The sequence below is a fragment of the Girardinichthys multiradiatus genome, chromosome 17, assembly GCF_021462225.1.
Source record: "Girardinichthys multiradiatus isolate DD_20200921_A chromosome 17, DD_fGirMul_XY1, whole genome shotgun sequence".
Lineage (NCBI taxonomy): Eukaryota > Metazoa > Chordata > Actinopteri > Cyprinodontiformes > Goodeidae > Girardinichthys > Girardinichthys multiradiatus.
In genome coordinates this window covers 28,080,425-28,102,272 of record NC_061809.1, presented here as the reverse complement: position 1 = coordinate 28,102,272, position 21,848 = coordinate 28,080,425, and the positions used below count along the sequence as shown (strand labels likewise).

Genomic DNA, 21,848 nt, shown 5'->3' with positions numbered 1-21,848 from the left:
GATCTTAAAAACCATCAAGAACAGACGGTAAAATCAGGAGAAATGGAAACAATTATGAAATGCTTGTTAGCTCACTTTATGACTGGAAAAATATGATACAAAACAACCAGAAGCATTAAAAACCAACCAAAGTGAGAAGAAGGAAAGCCAAACTGTCCTGAATGAGACTGCTGAGACCAAATACGGGCCAGAACTGAACCCAGAGTAAACGAAACGCCTTCAAACCCGTGAATAGTTGTGTAGGATACGGCGCTATCAATAGAACTGTTGTCCAAACATGGCGGGTAGTCAAACATGACTACAGAGTTACTACAGAGTTAGAGTTGTTCAGTGTTTGTGTTCTCCCTGGTGCTGGAAGCTGGGATGCTGCAGGAAGACGCTGAACCTCTAAACAATCGATGGAGTTTGAGGAAGAATTCAAGGTAGAGAAGATCCCTCCTCCCTCGGTTGTTTTTCCTGGACACATTAGCTCAGTGAGGAGGTATTAGGGAGTAATTGGCCCCCTGCTGGTGATTTCAGTGCTGAAGATCTACCTTGGTGAATGGATCTGTCTGCGATCAGAACAGGGCTGCAGATAAAACCTGCTGCTACTGCTGCTCCATGTTGTTGGACTTTACAAAGATTCCACTGACATTTTTGCCCTTTTCTGACATTTTGTTGCACATTAATTAAACTTTTATCTGTGCTGAACTGTAATCGAGGTTATTTTTCAAAGATTTAACGGAGGATGAACTGAGCGTGTGTCTCTGTGAGTCCCGATAACAAAAACACGGGTCTGAAAAAGGTTCGGGTTCTGGACTGAGAACGAGGGAGAAGGAAGCTCCAGCCCAAAGAAAAGTGTAGCTTGTGTTTGTAATCAGCCCCTCGTACTCTGATACCCCTAAATAAAACGAGAGCAAGCAGTAGCTTTGATCAAATAAATGAATGCAGCCCTAATCTTCTGCTGTGTCCTGTTGCTGCTGAAGTGTCCAAGATGACATGAAACCAGAACTGTGACATTAGATAACATCCTCATATCTCCTGGTTTGTCCTTTTTCTGTCTTTGTATCCGTCTCTCGTCTTATCCGTCTCCCTGACTGTCAGGCAGAATATGTGATAACAACCAGGAGCTGTACCAGTGGGACAGACTGTGTGTGGATCTGTTTGCAGGATTTTCACGTATCATTTTTCGTCTTTGTAACTTTGAAAAGGAGGACAGAATGAAGCTTCTCACAGTGGAGATGTTTCTCTTGTCAGATTTGCCCAATGGTGGTTTTTGAAGTGAAGAACTCCTGCTGAGGACCTTCCTGTGCAGATGTTTGGTTTCAGTGACGGTCATTTCTTCCTTTATGTTGGATGGACCCTAACCTGAAAGGTTCAGTGGAGGTTAGATAAGGAAAGGATCTAATAAGCCATGGTCCAGGTTCTGGTAGAGTGAAGTAGCACAGCCCTGCCCCTCCTCCACCTGTTGCTGTACAATGCTGTCCAGCTGTCTGACAGAAAGCTGGTCCACTTTTCCCTCACTTTACAAAGCAGACAAATGAAAATGTTTGTGTAGATACCATGAAACTAAGGCTGCAGAGTGTAAGGAAAACATGAAAAACAGCTGCTCAACGTTGTGGTCAGTTGCCTCTTGTAGAACTTCAGCATCTCTGTCACTTAGATCTGTGCCAGATGTGGGCGTAAAGCATCATGAGAATGGATCCAACTGGCTGAATTAGGTATTTTAAGCAGAATTTGAATGCATAGAACTGAAAACTGTAAACCTCTGTGTTTGCAGTATTGCACACAGTAAACATGATATTGCAACGATGATGATTGCAGTTAAATATGTTGTTTATGTTTACATTATAAACATGTAACCGTGGTAAAGGGTTTGAAAATGTATTTGCAGTGTGGACCTTGACCTATATTTGAATTCTGCCTTTAACTTAAAGTTTAACTTTGTGGTTTTATTTAAATGTGCAGATTTTTCCTGTTTTGTCCATCTCTGCTTTTGTTTGTCTTTTGGTTTATTTTTATTTATTTTCATAAAACATTTGCAGATTCATCTTCATGTCCAATGTTCAGATGGGAATTGTTCTCCTGGGTTGGTTGGATCAGTAACTGAACTGGGAATGGTTTTAGAAATCAATCAGAGCTTTTGGTGGAAACCATATGGGATGAATGATGAACAACAGCCAATACTGATATACAGTATTATCATTATTTTCTCCAGTGAAGATGAGACACTTAACTTGGTGTTGTGATGGTCCAAAGAGTCAATTAATCAATTAACCTCAGTCTTTGACCAACATGTTTACCAAAACTGTAGTTTTTATCCCAGGCCTGCCTGATCAGCTCCATTATGAATCCAAAAAGCAGCACCAAACAGACCAGACTGGATATTAAAATCACTGTAACTCATTGTTTTGGCTGCTTCTTTGTTCTGGAGCAGCAGCCAACTGGTGTTTTTCCAGCCTGCACCCGAGGCCGATACGGTTGAAACAGAACAAGTTGAGGCACAAACTCTGGAGGAGCACTGAAACCATTTTTTAATTGAAAAGTGGAATGTGCCTCTCTTATCTGAATGAGGGCGCTGAATCAAAACGTTGGCAGCAGGAGAACTGAATCGATGAAATAAAAGATGCTGAAGTGCTCGATAGAGATGAGGTGGAACTGCTGGAGACGGCTGATAATCAACTGAACTCTTTCTCCCCTTTAAACTCCTTTAAACTCACCCGTCTTCACAACCCAACGGGGGATTTTAAAGTTTACTGGGTTATCATGAGTATCGACACCAGCAGATAAGACGCGGTGGCTGTATTTTTAAGTTTAAAAAAAAAAAAATTCTTTAAGCAAAAATCTCACAAGTGCTTAAAATGCGTTGCTTATTTATCCAATAAGAAAGATTTTATAGATGAGCTCTGAGGCCATAACATTCTGACAAAGCTGACAAAGCATTTTTCATTTTCTGTATTAGATGCTACAGTGATGCATGATCTGCATGTAGCTCCACTGCTGCGATAAAGAGTGAAACAGTGTGGGTTAGATGGGTTTTATACACCTTTATCTCCCTTCATTCATTAACGTGTGTGTGCCTCCATAAAAGAATTGTTGTGCATGATTATGACAATAAAATGTTATGGATCGCTCAATCTCTTTAGCACCACCTGTGGGTTGAAGTTGCTGCTGCAACATTGTGTAATATCAAATTACAATCAATTATAATTAAGGTTTAAATAAAAGAAAAGCTCAATCTCTTCACCAAATTTAGCAAAGATCTTCCCCAGAGCTCACAAAAGGATTGATGTAGTTCTCTGTATTATTTATTCTCTTTAAATGAGTTCAAACAATAAAAAAGGGCTTCAGCCTTTTCCAGAAGTGAATGAAGTCTGATGTGCATGGTCCACAAATGGCACAAAGACTTAAGGTGTTAATTATGGGCAAAAAATGTTTGACAACCAGCAGGAGCTGCATGGAAAACAACAACACTGGAGCTGCTTTCATGGAATAGCCCCCACTGATGACTGTTTCTCAGGAATCAAATGTTTCTCCCAAAAAGACCTCCGGAAGGACATTTATTTAACATGACTGCATCTCATCTGATTGGTACCGAAGCAGAACCCTTCACAGTGACATACCAGCCTGGTGCTCAGATATAGCCCAGATCTGAGGGTTGTTGGTTTAAAGTTATTTATATTATGGCTCCAGTTCCATAGAAGTTCAGTTTCAGTGTTGCTCCTGTAGCGAGTCAACATTACATACTTATTGTCTTTCATAAAAGCGAAAGTGAACCCACCCCCCCCCCCCCCACCCGCGAGGTTGTGACCCTCTGGGAAACATTCCTCCGCTTCAACAGAAACGGAAGTCATTGGCAGTCGACTGTGCAGGAAATTAGTTTTCATCCATGTCTGGGCATAAAGAGAAAGGAATGTGGTGCTGATTTAAACCTGAGCCTTTTTTCTAATGGCTTGTATTCCAGTAGTTGTCCATAAATAGCCAAAAGGGATCAGAAGTAGCTCTGCTGGTGCTTTGTCTTCTGAGGATGAAGGCGATTTCTCATTAATAAATCTTTGGACATGTGGGAGGATTATTTGTGCAGCACATTTCAGCAACGAGATAATTCAAAGTGCTTTACATATTGAAAACATAATAAAAGAAAACGCATAGCATTGGTTTAATCAATGAAAATAAAGAAGTTTTCCTACAGACTAAAATAACGATGTTTCCGTTTACAGTTTAAATAAAACGGTCAAAACAATGTTGATTTGAAAGAACTCAGGTTTCAGCATATCTGCAATTTTCTGGACATTTGTTCCAGATTAGTGGAGCAAAAGAACTGAATGCTGCTTCTCCATGTCTGGTTCTGGTTCTGGGGGTGCAGAGTAGACTTGAACCAGAAGACCTGAATGGTCTGGAAGGTTGATACAGCAGTAAATCTTTAATGTATTTTGGCTCTAAGCCATTCAGTGACATATAACAGAAGTACAAAGTCTATTCTGTGAGGTCCAGGGAACCAGTGGAAGGACTTTAGAACTGGGCTGATCTTCTCTACTTTCTTGGTTCTAGTGAGGACCAGGCAGCAGCATTCTGGATCAGCTGCAGGTGTCTGATGAACTTTTTAGGCAGACCTGTGAAGACTCTGTTGCAGTGATCAGTTCCACTGAAGATAAACGGATGGATGAGTTTTCCAGATCCTGCTGGGACATTAGTCCTTTAATCCTGGAAATGTTCTTCAGGTGATAGAAAGCCAGTTGTCTTTATGTGCCTCTGGAGGTTCAGGTCTAAGTCCATCACTTAACCCAGATTTTGCGCCTGATCTGTGGTTTGTAGCTGCAGTAACTAAAGCTGTGTGCTGACTCTTGATCGCTCCTCCTTTGGTTAAAAATTTAGTTCCACAGTTTTGTTTTTTATTTAACTGAATAAAATGATGGCTCATCCTTACATTGATTTGTTCTATACATTTACCTAATGCTTTAATAGGTTCATAGTCACCTAGTGACATTGTAATATAGACCTATATGTCATCTGCATAGTTATAACTTGTTGTTTATTTTTATGAGCTTGGGGGAGTATGTAGACAATGAATAGGAGGGGTCCCAGGTAAAGAACCTTGGGGAACCCAACATATGTTTTATGTCAATGCTAATATAAAGTTACCTATTGTAGACCTTTTATAAACTAACCATCCAGCCTGTAGAATCTGAGCTGGAGCTCTTGGAGTTTTTTAAACATCTCACAGACCATTGCACGCTCTGACCTTGGGTTCATCTGCTGGAACGCCCACACCTTGCAACCATCTGATATGGTTTTGCTTCTTAATTATCTTTCTCTCTGTAGAATGATGGACTTCAGATGGTTTGCAATTGGCATTCAAGCCCCTTCCCAGACTGATGAAGATGAACAGTTGATTTTACAAGGTCATTGCTGGTGTCTCTCCATCTCGGCATTGTGTTAACTCACACCTGTTTCCTCCAGATGCAAAAATCTAATAATTTTAATTTACTATAAAAATACCTGGGTTCAGTCTCTACTAAAAGCAATTTGCATTTAAGCTTTACCTACCTTGGTAAAACATAATAGTATTATTTTAATATATCCTATAATAGCCAAGCAACATCCTCCATTCTGTATCTTTCCATCAGACTTGTGATCTTCTCCCACAACTTCTCTCAGCTATAACTTTATAATAATAGGAAGAGAGCGAGATGGTGAAAAGGTGAGAGGCTGAAGGAAGAACAGGTACAGGTAAGAGATGAGCTAAATTTAAAGTGAATAGGTGTGAAAGTTCGACGAGGTGAAAACTGGGAAGAGAGTGGGAGTATATGAGAAGGAGAGGTGAGGTTACACGACACTGAAGAAGGGAAAGGTGATAAAAAGTAAATTAAATGAGAACACCTTTTGGAGCTGAGATGAAACTGGTATTCAGGGCTGAAGAGGTGCTTTTTATTAAAAGCCACACAGCTCCTCCATCTGTGATCCATTAAATGATCCTGTTTGATTGGAGTCTGATGTTTTTCTGGAGAAATTCAGTCATGTCACAATGGTCCTGCTCACTATTTTATACTTTCTAAATCTTTTTTCTTCTCAGCCTAGAAATAAAATTTGGCAACAACAGAGAGCGCAGAAACTGCAATCATCAGTAATGAGGTCAGGAAGGCATTTAAAGTCCCATAAAATCAGTCAGCATAGAGTGAAATCCTGAGAATAACCTGTTAAAATACCAAACGAATGAAGCTACCACTGGAGCACAAACGTATCAAAGAACTTGATCTTGCCTTCAGGCTTTCAGCTTCACTGAACCCAGATTATTGGTTCAGAAATTCAGGAGTCCTGGATTGATTGGTTGTATTACAGGTCCTTCTCAAAAAATTAGCATATTGTGATAAAGTTCATTATTTTCCATAATGTCATGATGAAAATTTAACATTCATATATTTTAGATTCATTGCACACTAACTGAAATATTTCAGGTCTTTTATTGTCTTAATACGGATGATTTTGGCATACAGCTCATGAAAACCCAAAATTCCTATCTCACAAAACTAGCATATTTCATCCGACCAATAAAAGAAAAGTGTTTTTAATACAAAAAACGTCAACCTTCAAATAATCATGTACAGTTATGCACTCAATACTTGGTCGGGAATCCTTTGGCAGAAATGACTGCTTCAATGCGGCGTGGCATGGAGGCAATCAGCCTGTGGCACTGCTGAGGTCTTATGGAGGCCCAGGATGCTTCGATAGCGGCCTTTAGCTCATCCAGAGTGTTGGGTCTTGAGTCTCTCAACGTTCTCTTCACAATATCCCACAGATTCTCTATGGGGTTCAGGTCAGGAGAGTTGGCAGGCCAATTGAGCACAGTGATACCATGGTCAGTAAACCATTTACCAGTGGTTTTGGCACTGTGAGCAGGTGCCAGGTTGTGCTGAAAAATGAAATCTTCCTCTCCATAAAGCTTTTCAGCAGATGGAAGCATGAAGTGCTCCAAAATCTCCTGATAGCTAGCTGCATTGACCCTGCCCTTGATAAAACACAGTGGACCAACACCAGCAGCTGACACGGCACCCCAGACCATCACTGACTGTGGGTACTTGACACTGGACTTCTGGCATTTTGGCATTTCCTTCTCCCCAGTCTTCCTCCAGACTCTGGCACCTTGATTTCTGAATGACATGCAGAATTTGCAGCATTTTCTGCCACACTTTTTCCTTCCCACAGACTTCCCACTGAGGTGCCTTGATACAGCACTCTGGGAACAGCCTATTCGTTCAGAAATGTCTTTCTGTGTCTTACCCTCTTGCTTGAGGGTGTCAATAGTGGCCTTCTGGACAGCAGTCAGGTCGGCAGTCTTACCCATGATTGGGGTTTTGAGTGATGAACCAGGCTGGGAGTTTTAAAGGCCTCAGGAATCTTTTGCAGGTGTTTAGAGTTAACTCATTGATTCAGATGATTAGGTTCATAGCTCGTTTAGAGACCCTTTTAATAATATGCTAATTTTGTGAAATAGAAATTTTGGGTTTTCATGAGCTGTATGCCAAAATCATCCGTATTAAGACAATAAAAGACCTGAAATATTTCAGTTAGTGTGCAATGAATCTAAAATATATGAATGTTAAATTTTCATCATTACATTATGGAAAATAATGAACTTTATCACAATATGCTAATATTTTGAGAAGGACCTGTATATAGACAATTTTAACATAGAGGAATGTGTTTCAAGCTTCTTTAATGATTTCCCAATAAAAATCCAAAATTCAGTTTTGTAGAAACCTTTAGTATAGCAACAGACCAGATAATTATGGTGAGTTTATGGCCTACAGCTACAAGACTGTTGCAAGTTGTCCAGCAGACAGTCACTGTTTTGCTAAAGAATCTGGCCGTGAAGAACGCTGTATCAAAGAATATTTTATTGAAAGTTCAGTGGAAGGAAAAACTGTGGCAGCAAAAGGTACACAAGCAGCAGGAATAACCATACAGAGGGATCCACAAAGCATGGGCTGAACCTGGAGTCAGAGCTTCAAAAGCCACAACACGCATATGTTTCTAGGACATGGACTCTAACTGTCACATTCTTTGTGTTAAACCACTTCTGAACCAGAGACAATGTGAAAGAATCCACATTGCTTAAAGTCCAGTGTGAAGGTTCCACAGTCATTGATGATCTGGGGTCCCATGTCATTTGCTGTTGTTGGTCCACTGGGTTTTCTGAAGTCCACAGTCAACGCAGCCATCTACCACGATATTTTAGAGTACTTCGTGCTTCTTTCTGGTGATGAGTCTTACGGAGATGCAGGAACCAATACCTGCTTTAAAAAAGGTGGAGATATCAGCTGCTCTTAGTTTGTGAACACTGTGGGACTGTAGTTTATAGAGCTCTTTTTAGTTGCTAAAGTCCAAAGAAAACTTTTAAAGACCTTCAGATAGTCTGGGGACGTTTTGATCTGACCACTTTAAAAGATTACAAGAAATTATTGGTGCTTAAAAAAAACTTTATGGCTAAGAAAAGGTTTACACTTTATTATGATTCTTTGGGATTACAAAACCTCCATAAATTCTGAATCCTAAAAGAAAAAATACAACTGTGGTCAATGAGAGAGGAAGATAGGAAAGCAACTTTTTCTTCCAGCTACTTCTATAATTGGATTTTGACTTTCCGCTGTGTGGAAAAGAAAGAAGAAACTCCCGTTCCACCTCTCAGGGCGATGGATCAGATAGAAGCCGGAGAAAATGACCAATTCCTCCTCTCTGCCTCCCGATGGGTTGGTTAACACACACACAGTTGAAAAGTTCAAAGCAATCCATCTTTCTCACACACTTAGTCAATACACTGAGAAATATTTACAGCCTTTTATTATAACAAAGCAGCTACGTGATGCAGGTTGTATAGATGTTCAATACTAAATATGAAATAAAATAACCCGACCCAACATCACACTTCTGAGCTTTGAAACTGTTTGGTTAAATTTTAATACAGTAGTGATACGCCCATTATTAAAAAGTACATCTGTAAATGATCACAAATGCTTATGTAAAAGTAAACAGCATTTAAATAAGATGTTAGACAAGATATTCCCTTTGTCTTGTTTGATTATAATGGTGTAAAAATCACAATTAACCTCAAACACTCAACCACCTGTTGCTTGCACTCCTTCATTCAATTCAATTCAAAAATACTTTATTAATCCCAAAGGGAAATTAAATACATTTATTTAAATTTACCTTGTGATCACCAAGAAGAACTGTAGGTTTTATAGTTTTTAACCAACAATTTACACTACAAAGTTGGCTGCTATTTCTTTTAGCTGCTATTGCTAATAGTGCTATTGGAATTTGAAAATATGTTTAAATATGTACAAACTGATGCTATTGAATACAGTTTTTTTTTTTATGAAAGTAACAACACAAATACGTTTAGAAGAATGTAAATGAATGAAAGCATAAATTAAAAATCTAGAAAACTATTTATTTTCACCATTTTGTTCCCTATGCTTCCCACTCACTTAAAACTGTGCACATATATTTATATTATATTGTAGATATGTTTATACTGTTTAATTTGTATTGTATTGCACCGACTAAGCCAAAACAAATTCCTTGTATGTCCAAAAACGTATTTGGCAATAAAGCTTTTCTGATTCTGATTCTGATTCTAAACAGAAAATGTCTTTGAAGCACTACTTTACTTTAGGCAAAATGTTTTTAGAGTTGGAATAAAAAGTTATTCAACACAGATGTTGATGCTAACTTGCCACCATTAGCATCAGAAAAATACATGTAAACCTAAAAAAATTATTTTAAATGGCTGAAGAGAAGAGAAACCTCCCCACATCATGATGCTGCCATCACCCTGTTCCTCTGTGGTAATGGTGTGTTCAGGGTGCTATGCAGCGTTTATTTTCCACCATGCGTGGAGCTTTGCAAGTAGAACAAAAAGTTACATTTTGGTCTCATTCTTCCACATGTTGTGATAAACTGGAAACAGAACTTCTGATGGCTTTTCTTCTGGCCACTCTACCACAATGCCCAGATCGTTGCACTGCATGACCATTAGAGCTGCTCTTAATCGTCCAACATGTCCCAGAGTTTATATTTTCGCAAAACTTCACAGAAACACATGGATCTCTGCAAATGTTCTTTGCTCTTTTGTTCAAAAAGTAAAACAAAAGGATAATAACGAGACTGTACTGAACTGTGTCAATAAGACGGATACAGAGAATAATGAGAAAACCAGTTCCTCTGGTGCCTGATGTTGCATATTGTATATTTGTCCATAGTAACGATAAGACTTGGATAACAAAGTGCATTAATGAGGCCGAACATGAACTCCTCAGCAGGAAACTAATATCCAGCCATTGTTGCCTGTCAAGTTTGGAGGAGAACCGAAGGAGAAACTTTATATTAAAAGACCCTGTGGCACTTGGAGTCTATATCACTTTATATTCCTAGTGAAATCGTTTCAATATTGCAACTCCGACTCCTGCTTACTAAAGAGATCCTCCTCTCTGCTCCCATTCTGCCTGAAATGAAGGGTGGCGGCAGCGCGATGGGAATCAGTTCAGTCAGACCTGATTAGTAGTTATCTCACCTCCATTCAGGCATTTTAGTGTCGCATCCAAATATAACTTCATACAGACCAGATCCCTTTATAAACAGCTAGAATATTTATCTCAATTTTGGATGTTTTTTTCTTTCTCTTCATATTAGCATCTTGTTTGCTTGACTTTTAAATTACTTGCTGAGTATATTGTTTCTTTGTTGCTGCTGTGTTGGCAGAATCTGGTACTCTGCAGAGCTTAAACACCCTATATTGTCATATCAAATTCATTCTTTATGAATGTTTTTCAGCGATTTGCAGCTCCAACACAGCTGCTGATGTGCTGCTTTTTTCTGTTTTTAATCACTTGTCGCCTCCACCACTTTCTAGGATTTTCCTCCTGAAGGCGAGGACCTTTAACGAACATTTACATCGACCTTCTCCGCCTAGGCTTCTTTTTATTCCCAGCTGCTCCTCCTCTCCTTTCTGTACTCATCAGCAAATCGGTGGTTTCTACTGACTTAACCCTTTTTCCTTTTAACATATTAACATTAGTTCTGTCTAGAACAGATTTTCCTGTTGCTTGCGTTTGTTCACGCTCAGAAAAGGAGAAGTCAGTTGAGGAAGAAGAAATTAAAAACTACAAAATATCCATAGAGCAGAAAATAAGAAATGAAAGAATAAACTTAGGTCTAATTAAATCTCCACTGAGATTTAATTAGACGATAGTTTAATCAAGAATAATTTCAGTTTCTTAAAGCCTGAACAAACTTTAGTTGAATGTAAAGGAAAGATGGTAAAAGCAGACAAGCAGTAAATGCTTGATTACATTAATCTGTATGCATCTTGTTTCCAAACGAGGATATGTGTGGTGGAGAAATTTTAAAAAATCGGACCGATACCGCTGAGCCCATATCTAGAGTAAGAACAGGACAGTTTAAACCAACTGGAACTGTGGCAAACGAGACTGGACCACTACCAGAGTTCATCTTTCATCACACAACATATCCGGAGCTCAATGCTGGAGAACTGCAGCAAATTGTGGCATCCTGGGGGGTCACCAAGTCTCTATGACAACCATTAGACAATATCTACATGCTAATTGGTTGTTTCTGTGCTACTGTCACAAATGTAAACATGAAAAGCAACATTAAAGTCTACTTGGACTTTAACTGGAACTTTGAGACTAAGACTGGGTTTTTCACCAGCCAACCCCTCATGTGGGTCCGCCGACAAAGGATGAATATGTGGGAAAACATCTAATGCCTACTTTTCACACATTAGAGCCTGATGCAAGAAAAGACATGATAAAATGTGCCTTTTTTAACAAATACATTCATGTTAAATTCTTATCAAAATACATTAAAAGTCTACAAGACATTTACTAAAGTAGACGACCATTAACAACACAAACACAGCAGCAGCAGCGGCGTCCTCTAATTGATTCTCAGTCTGTAAAATGTTACGTGTTTAAAATCCTTAGATGGAGGGAAGTGTTTCTGCCTCCGTCTCCACTGACCCTCTGCTTCATTTAATTGATTGAACATTTCCGCAAAGATTTGCTGATTTTAATAGTGAATTTAAATGTGAACACTGTGATGATAGTTACCACTTCCATTCCCACAATCATAACTGGGTTAAATGCTGTATGCTGATTACTCCTTTTATACTATAGAAGCTTTACAGAAAATATGAGCCGCTGATTAGTTTAAAGTGAGAGATGACTGGAAAACCGAGCTGGGAATATTCAACCAGTTATCTGCCACTTCACTTCTACTTTTAAAGTCCCTCAACAGTTCAGGGTCCATCCAGAAGGTACCACCAACCTATCTGGACCAGATCTTTTTGTTTTACGTTTTTTGCGGCACTTGTGGCCTTTATTTTTCCTTTTTTTTTTTGAGTGAACTGACAGTAAATTTGGAGAGAGAAGGGGAAGACCTGCAGCAAAGGTCAACGGGCCATGACAGCCGCGTCGAGGACATGAATCGTGCGCTCTACTCCTGCTCCACCGTCACGCCCAACCAGGGCCAGATCTCTACCCCAGTCTTTTGATTTGACCCAGCTTCTGCAGTTTCTGGTTTTATTTCACTGGAACAAAGATAGGTTTCCCTCGTCGAACTCTTTCTTTTGACCAGTTTTTTAAGGATGAACACCAGAATGTGGAGATCTGCTGGAGTCAGATAATCAGCTGCAGGACTCCTGGTTCCTCATGCAGCTGCGGATAAAACTTCATGATTCGTAATGTTTGAGCTTGTTAACCAGCAGCTTTATACGTTTCCCATCCAGTGGGGCACCTGTGATGGATAAAAAGAATCTGTGTGTTTTTGCATTGCAGCGTCTTTGCATGAATATGAATCAGCACTCTCCATTGGACACTTTCTGACTTCAGGTTTTCCTGTGAAAGCTTCCTTGCAGCTGGGTGTTGTGGGGTATAATAGTACAGGGCAAACAGCAAGACTGTGCACAGGCAGCCCCTAGCCATAACATCCCTGCTGTACATCCTGTGCAGTCAGCTGTGTGTGTGTGTGTGGGCCAGAATAAAACACTCACACACACCTCTGTTCTTCTACTAAACCTAATTCGATCTCCCACGCTCACCTTGTTATCTTACTGGCTCTTTTATCTCGCTAAATGTGCAGCGCTTCAGATTACTGCGGTCAGACGGCTCAGTCGGACCAGGCTGGGTGGAGACGCTCACCACACGGTTCTACAGAAACGCGCCACCAACATGAACCACTCCATAACTGGTGTCTGCTCACACATTATCAGATGTTCCAGCAGCTCTTTTCTAATTAGCAGTAGGGTGAGGTAACTGCAGGGTGTCGCTGCAGGAGGTGTGGCCCGCTGTGATGCTTCTTATTTGGTTCTCTCAGCAGGTACAACACACCTGCGGTTATGCATGTGAACGCCATTTTTCAAAGGCGTTCCTGTTCGTTTGTTTCTCTTAAAAACAGAAATAAAATCAGTTTTTATGTGGAGAAAAAAACCATAAAATTCTGTATTATGATTGTTTTGCACAAATTAAGCATAAACTTGACGTCCTCCCTGCACAAACATTCATACAACAGCCAGCTGTCTTAACGTTTGAAAGCAAAAAAAAATCGAATCCTCACCAGGTCAAAATTATACATACACGCCCACTGATATTTAGTTAAATATCAGCTGTCATTCTGGCCTGATATTTAGTTGTTGTTGTTGGTAAAATTAACAGACCCGGTTTTTAGGTATAGTCCGTTAATGTTCTAAACGTTTGGAAGAAGAAGCTTAATGTTAGCCTGCTTTACCCGTCCCACAACCAATCTGGATCTGTGGGTGGTATCACTGTTCTGTAGAAGCAACCCAGCTCTATCTTTTTTTTTTGTGTTATTTTTTAACTGTGTCCTGTCCGGCAGAGTAGCGCTCAGGATTGTTGTCTGAGTGCCAAGAAGAAGCTCAACGGATTTACTTTCACAAGTGGAGCATTACGGCTAACGCTTTAAAGGTCTGCTTGATATTCATAAGCAGAAACTTTATTAGAAACTGCTTTGGGATTATTTCATTGTTACAGACCCGGAGACAGAAACGAGAAGGAAAAAATAAGAAACACGAACGAGAGAGAGGTGGGGCATAAAGGAAAAGGGGAGACAAGGAGAATAGAATGGAGGAAAGAAAGAAGGATGAAGAGAATACAAGATAACACCCTGCTTGCTTCTACGTCTGCAGAAACATTCACAATAACAGCTTTTTTACCAAAAAGTGCACGGTACTTATCAGTGCAAGATGTACTTAGCCGTAAACGCGGCTCAATGTAGTATCTGTTAACACCTGAATCTAAGCACCTGTGGGTCTGAGGGTGAGCGCGCTTGTATATATAAGGTTTCTCCATACAAATATGCAATAGTGAGTGTGAGGAGCCACAGACCCGCCCCCCCTGGACCCAGGACAGATACGGAGGAGATCTGAGCCACAGACATCCAAAGGCCCCCCAGAGCACAGGAACCCCAAGAGAACCACCGCCGGGACTACTGTAACCCCCCTGGAGAGGAGCAGAGGAGAGTCCCAGGGGAACCACTCAGCAGCCACAGTGCAGAAGCCCCAGGGAGCTGCAGTGACGAGTCCACAGGCCCCTCTGGCAGCCGTCTACGCCCGAGCAGATCCAGCCATGAACCCAGAGACCCGACACCCCGGGACATATCACTCCCCTAGCAGAGGCCTGACAGAGCCCAGGGGTCCAGGCCCGGCAAGCAGCCACCGGGAGTGAGCCAGGACACACCAAAGCACCCAGCCCCAGACACCGAGAACCACAAGTACACCAGCGGGCAGAGACTCCAACCACCGGCAGGTAGTGTGGGAGGGAGGACAAAGGCCCCACATTTGATGGGGGCCCTAAACTGATCCAGGAGAGGGAGCAGCCCAGCTGTTTCTACAATCTGACCCAACGTGATGAAAGGAAACTGGTTTTACCAAGAGGTGAAGCTGATAAATTCGGAGGTAGTCCTCCTCCTTCGTTGTCCCATCCACTGTGTCCCACTGCATCAGGTTCCCACCACCATGCTTAACAGTTTGTTTAGTGTTCTGAGGTTTGAAAGCCTCCAGACATACTGCTTCTCATTGTGGGCAAACATCTGGACCGTTCAGATCTCAGAGTAGGTTGAAGCTGCTGACCTCAAAGCAGGAGCTTCTTTCTTGGTCAGCACCCTCCCAAAGCTGCGACTTCAACCAACCAGTTGTGCCAAGAAGATTGGTCAAAAATGCCCGGCCTCATAACCAGAACCATGAGTGAGACCCTTCTAATGGCTGTTGGGTCTCACCCAGTTGGCCGTTTCTGGCCCTGGTTTGAAGGTACAAAGTGTGTGTTTCCAGGCCTGCTCTCATTAGGGATTAGCTCTCATCGTGTCTCAGATTGAACCTCTCAGCACCTTAATACACCGACTCAGATGGATAGATCTCCGTCTTTCACTGACACCTCATTTATTTCCCTTTTATCTCTCTCCAGCTCATAAATACACATTTTTATTCACGTCATTCTTCTCCTAACTGTTGTCATCTCTGGGGTTCTTCTTCTTTCTGATATTGATGCTCTCACACATGCTGTCAGTGTTGGCGTAAAGTCTAGGAGGTGAAACGTTCGATTCCTCGCTGTGTCGTTAGTTTAACATCTTTAATAGTTTAAGAATCGGTCTGCAGATATTTGTTTTTTATTTTGTCACTAAACTAACTTCTGATGTTTCTTACTCTAATAAATCTTTATCAGAACCCGTGTTGTTTGGGCCTTCTTCCTGATTCCTGGGTTACTTATCCAAACTGGCTGAATGCACATGTTCTGAGAGGCAGGAGCTAGAATCAGATTTATTCTGTAACAGAACCTGATCTGAGTAACACTGAACTCTTCAGATTTAATAAACCAGTTTCCTACTGGTTTGCTTTAAGCTCACAGTTCTCATCTTACTGGGGTTGTTGTAGCTTTCACCTAATAGCCTTCTTCAGTTCCATCCATCCACTGATTGAGGTTCTGATCAGTTTTGATGAAAATATGTCCTAAGTTTAAAACGTATTTTGAATCCTGAGCTGAACTCCAGAACTCCATTGTGTGTTTTATTAGATCACTGGGATCCCGACTCCTAGTTTAGGAGCCAGTGGTGTTTAGCTGCTGATCTTGGCAGAAGAAGAAGCTGAATGTTTCCTGAATGCCGTGTTTCCCTGCTGGCAGTTTGGATGTTTAGTTGTGAATAAGTACAGGAGTTATAGTCCTCTGGTTGATCTTTCCAGGCTCCTCAGCTAAACACTGCACAGATACTCAGATGCAAACAGACTGAACATCAGCAGAATCTGCTTCACACAGAGCTACATTTCCTGCTCCATAATTCAACACTGTGTTGGTGGTGTCTACACCGCTTCCTCCTCCTCGTTTTCCCTTCATAATTAAAAGCTGCTTTAAGTGGGAGAAATAATACAACACTCCATCTTGGTAGACATATTAAAACCTGTTTATATCCGGCTTGATTTAATAGATGCTTGAATTAATTTCCACTGGAGTCGATGCAGAGCAAATAAAAGGTTTTACACTGTGGACCTGTAGAGATGTGAAAGAAGGTCCAGAGAAATCAAAGATCAGAATCTCGTTACCAGTTCTCATTACTCCACCGGGCTTGTCTGAGTCGGTCCATGTCCAGGGTTTAATACAAAAGGCTCCATTCTTGGTGGTTCCTGGATCTTTGCTTCCTTCTGAGGAGGACAGTTTGGGTTAGATGGTTGAATCATGGATGCAGCTGGGCAACAGAACCGTGATCTCAAACACACATCTGGGCCTGGGTTAGGAACGAATAGAACGGGCTAATGTCCACCAGCCTTCACCTGAATTTAAATGATGGACCGTGTTTAAAAGCTGTTCTTCTCATCCAGTATCGTAGATGTTGGTCAGGCATCTTTTTCAGTCACTGTTAAAGTATTTTTAAAGCATGCATTGTAAATGTGTTGGATGTCCAACAGGTTAAAATCCTTAACAGCTCAGAGGAATCATTGTTACGGCCGGATTTTAATGAGTCCGTGTGTGTGTGCCTCCAGCAACCCTTAGCCTGGGAGGGAGAGTTATCTTTGTTTTAATCAGCCTTGAACAGAGAGAAAAGGAGGGCAAGCTCTGCCTCTTTTCTTCTCCTTTGGATCTGTAATAAGCCTTCTGGCTCTAAATCCTTTAATCTGAGCAGGAATGAAGGCCATATCTCTGTCTTCTGGCTCCAAAGAACAATCACTCTCTCTCTCACACATTCATCTTTACTCCAGCTCTACAAACAGACCCTGAAACAGAGCCTGCCTTGTTAATGGGGAGCTCTTTCCTTCTTCCTTTCTGCCTATGTGTCTATTTGTGTGGGTAGAGGTCATCAGGGGCTACAGAATGTAACTTTAAGAAAATTTCCTTAACTTTTCATGTCAACTTGAATAAAAACTTACAATTGTTTTGAAAAATACACGCTTGAACTTCAACAGAGCTCCAAATGTCCAAGCAGTGATGATTTGGCTTATATGTAAAGTTCCTTTTAGTTTTGCGTTCAGAAAAAGGATTTTACTCTGCAGAGAGGAGCTGGAAATCTGCAGGATTGGCTGCAACCACTGATTTAACTTTTCAATCATTTCCCTTCTCCTTCGCTCCAGTGCATCCGAACTGATTATAATTTAAGAATTTACCAGAAAGTTTTTCCTAAATCATCCAGAACACCTTTGTTTGTTTGTTTTTCTGATTAATTTTTCCTCTTTTTGTGTTTTCCCAGGCTCGACTCCTGCGCTACGCTGCCCTTCAGACCGAATCTGTGATTAGCCTGAATTAGAAGGTAAATAATAATCCAACTGTTAAATTAATTTCTTCTTGCTTTTTCCATCAGAAGATTATCTGAAGTTGTTTTAATTTGCATTCTGAAGTTGTGGTTAATATTGAAATATAATCAGGATTGTTGTTGGCTAACTCAGTGACGCTCGGCTCCAGCAGAGATGGTAATAAAGCTTTAGATGGTTGAACAGGAAGCAGCAGAACAGGTGGGAGGAGAAGAAGGGATTTTATGCAGAACACATCTGGAATAGTTTGGACTGAGGATTTTCCAGGGGTAGGTGGAAGCAACTGTTAGCTTGACTCAAAATTGATAATTTTTCTCTGATTCTGCAAACTGAGATGACGCAGTTTCCACAGTGACAGCCTGGAGGTTGTGGAGTCCCTTACCACTAGACCCCCACCGCTACAGAGCATTACTCCCAGAAACAGACATTGTGTAATATTTCTTATACTGTATTACTCCATTCTCAATGCACAGTTGATATCATCACACGTTTAAAGACAAATATGTGATGATTCAGACTTTACTGGACCTGGTTTGGGTCAGAGAGTGGGCCAGCTGTTATTTGGAAATGTTATTCCAGCTGAAATAAAGATGGCAGCACTGTATTTCTGACCAAAACTGAACGTCAGCTGATCTGCTCTATAAGATCCTTCGCTGTAGATACTTAAAAATAGGTTCATGTTGCATATTTGACTCATAGACCCATTAAAAGCGTTTTGCACCAGTAATCTTCATTAATTATACATTATCAGAGCATTTAAATGTTTCCCAAGACATTCAGACATGCATGTTTTAGGTTCTTCAGCAGGGAAATAAAAAGCTCCACCTGGAGCAGATTATTTTAGTCTTATGGAGGGATTTTATCCAGCTTGATGAAATCCAGGGAGCCGATTCATTCATTTCAGCTCAAATCAACCCAGACATCCTTTGATCAGTTAAACGCAGCAACAGAACACCTGTCAGCCATGGGTTTTTTTTTTACTCTCTTTGGATCTGAGTTTTATCTTTTCATGTTAAACGTAAGTCATCAGGATCTGGATCCAGCCAAGTCTACACAAGGCTTCAGTCATAACATCATAAGGACTTAAAAAGGAGTTGCAGAGAGATGTCGGGGCGCTCTGACAGCTTTTCCCACGTGAGCCGAACGTAACGCTGCAGCAAACGGGCCGTGATGAGCAGCACAAAAACATCCTCTATTGCTGCTTTGATGGGGGCGCTGACAGATGTGTTGGCTTTGGAAACTCTGCTCAGGTATTGAAGATAATTAAAGCAGCAAAAGGTTCTGTTGGCGAGCAGAGCGTAGTGTCATTCAGCATGTCTTTGTCGGGTTAATGGGAAGTGTTCTGTTGGTGGGTGTTAATCGCCCAGTCCAACACCAGGATACCACAGAACAATCTGTACGCAAATTTACTGACATGAATTGGGATCAAGTTATTTTCTTCTCTTTACATCTGGCTCTTCTGTGTTCTGATGTAAAGTCATATTTGTTTAAGGAGATTGATACCGGTCCTTCCAGGCTGTCCATGGATCTTGCTTCGTTCCCAAGTGCTTTGAGAATATATTTGTACTGGCTGGAGACTTACTTTAGTTTGCTAATCCATCACACTTCATTTCTTTGCTTTTATGTCTTCAACAAACTTGTGATTTCGAGGTGGACCTCTGTTCCAGGAAGCAGGGAGGCTCAGAGAAATTAGAACTTTAGAAGTCCTACACAACCCTGCAAAAGTATTAATACCCCAAGTCTTGCCAAAGATTCTCAATTAGATTCAAATCTGGGCTTTGACTAGGCCATACTAACATGAATATGCTTTGATCTAAACCATTGCAGCTCTAGCTGTATGTTAAGGGTTGTTGTTCTACTGGAAGGTGAACCTCCAACCCAGTTTTAGATCTTCTGCAACTTTTTCTTCCAGGATTGTCCTGGATTTAGCTCCAACCGTCTTCCCAGCAGCTCTGAAGAAAAGCATCCCCACTGCATGATGCTGCCACCACCATGTTTCACCATGGAGATGGTGTGTTCAGGCTGACGGGCAGTGTTAGTTTTCCTCCACACAGTCTTTTCTGTGTAGGCCAGAAAGTTGAGTTTCAGTCTGATCTGAGCAGGGCATCATCTTCAACATGTTTGCTGTGTTCTCCACTTGGATAGCAGCAAACATTAACGGGAACCTTGTATGACCTTCTCTCAAAAATAGCTTTTATCTCACCACGCTTCTATAAAGGCCACATTTGTAGCACAATTAATCGTTAGCTGCCTCTCTGGTTGATGCTCTCCTTTAGGTGGACATTCATGTCTTGGTAGGTTTACAGTCGTAGGCCCGTTTTCATGTTCAGATGATGGAACCTAAACCTGCTTTAAACTTCTCCAGAACCTTTTCCCTGACCTGTCTGCATCAGTCTTCATGATGCTGGCACATACATATTTCTTCTTTGTATTTAACTCATTTAATGGATTATGTTAATAATCACTGTATATATTAATATCTAAAAGGTTTTTCATTACCATGGTTCTGATGCCCGTTTGGGCCACAATAATCCTAAACATTTTTCCGTCCATTATGAGTAATAGGTTTATCGTATAACTACAGTTTTCCTGCTTCGAATAGCCTAAAAACCTGTGTATCATGTGAAACATGGTAACTTGCATTAAACTGGTTAACTGGCTTCCCTCCATGTTGGGTCACTGGTCGGATTGGTCCTCTGTTTTTATTTTTCTCCTCCCAATAGTCAGTCTTTGTTCTGGTGCCGACCCGACACCGTTTCTTCTCTCTGAGATGTCACTTACTTGCCCTTGGTGACCCTGATGTTTCACACTAGCTGTCCTTTAAACTAGTTCCTTAAAACTTGATTTATTAGCAGAAGCTGCAGGAACATAAATGAATTGTTTCCTGTAATAAGTTTTCTGTCAGGTTTGTTCCATCTTTTCATTTCTCGGCCATCCAGTTCATTAACCCTCCTGTCATGTTCTTCAGTGTTGAACTCCTGCCTTTTATTTCTTTAAATGTGCTCAGACAAAATGAGACGATGCAGCAGAATAAATACCGGCCCGAATCAAGAGTAGCTGAACAGCAAAATCTGTTGGATTTGCTGTTTGTTGATGAATTCTCTATTATCTGCAGATGGAGAGCATACAGATGAAACCAGATATTTACACTGGAAAAAAGACATAATGGGCCCATTCCTCCTGACAGAACCGGTTTAACCGGGTCAGGTGTGTGGACACACCTTTTCAGCTCTGCTCCAAAACATTGACTTCGGAACTAATTTGACAACATGCTCATTGTCCACATGAAGACACATTTGTCCCTAAGCGTTCCTGTCCTGAGATGTTACTAAAATGTCCACATAATGTTCCTTCCTCATAATGCCATCTATTTTGTGAAGTGCACCAGTCCCTCCTGATGCAAAACACCCCCACAGCATGATGCTGCCAACCTCGTACATTCCAGTTGGGATGGCATTCCCACTTTTCCCTCCAAATGGCTGGAAATTAACAAGAAATGTAATGCTTTTTTTTCTATAATATGAATTGTGGAGAAGTATTTGTATTTTCCGCATTTATTTATAGCGGAGTCCATCCAAGCCTGTCTGGTTTTTGCAGGGTCCATTTTTAAAGCCTGACTACTGTAGAAGTCTTTACAGTATATGTATAATGCACTTTAAAAATGGCTAAAAATGACTCTGGAAATTAATATCTAAATTGCCTTGAATTTTGACATAAATTAAACAGGAACCTCTCATAAATAGCAGCCTTTGATTTATTCATCATTTTACTGAAAAGTGTCCAACTTCCATTAACCCCCCCAGCATTTTAGTTGTCATTTAATCCTAATTTTCTTATCTTTGAGAACTTATGGTCTACTGAATTTAGATATCACCTTTCTTGTTTCTTCCACCAGAACCAGTGAACCAAATATGCTGTCCATCCTTCTTGCTGATAACTGTTATCAGTCCATGCCCACCATTTCCCCTCCACTCAGTTAGTCCTCTTCTCTTCTTATCAGAGCCAGGGAAAAACTGGACTCCCTAAAGAAACTGCACTCATC

At 40.9% G+C, this 21,848-nt stretch overlaps 1 protein-coding gene across 2 annotated transcripts in view; it reads left to right on the top strand.

Moving 5' to 3' along the window:
• LOC124882845 (plexin-B2-like) overlaps positions 1-21,848 on the top strand; it is a 175,561-nt gene that overhangs the window by 90,508 nt on the left and 63,205 nt on the right. For both annotated transcript variants that reach the window (XM_047389424.1, XM_047389423.1), the window contains one exon: positions 17,746-17,805. The gene's annotated coding sequence lies outside the window, so the exon portion shown is untranslated. The remainder of the gene's footprint in view (positions 1-17,745; positions 17,806-21,848) is intronic.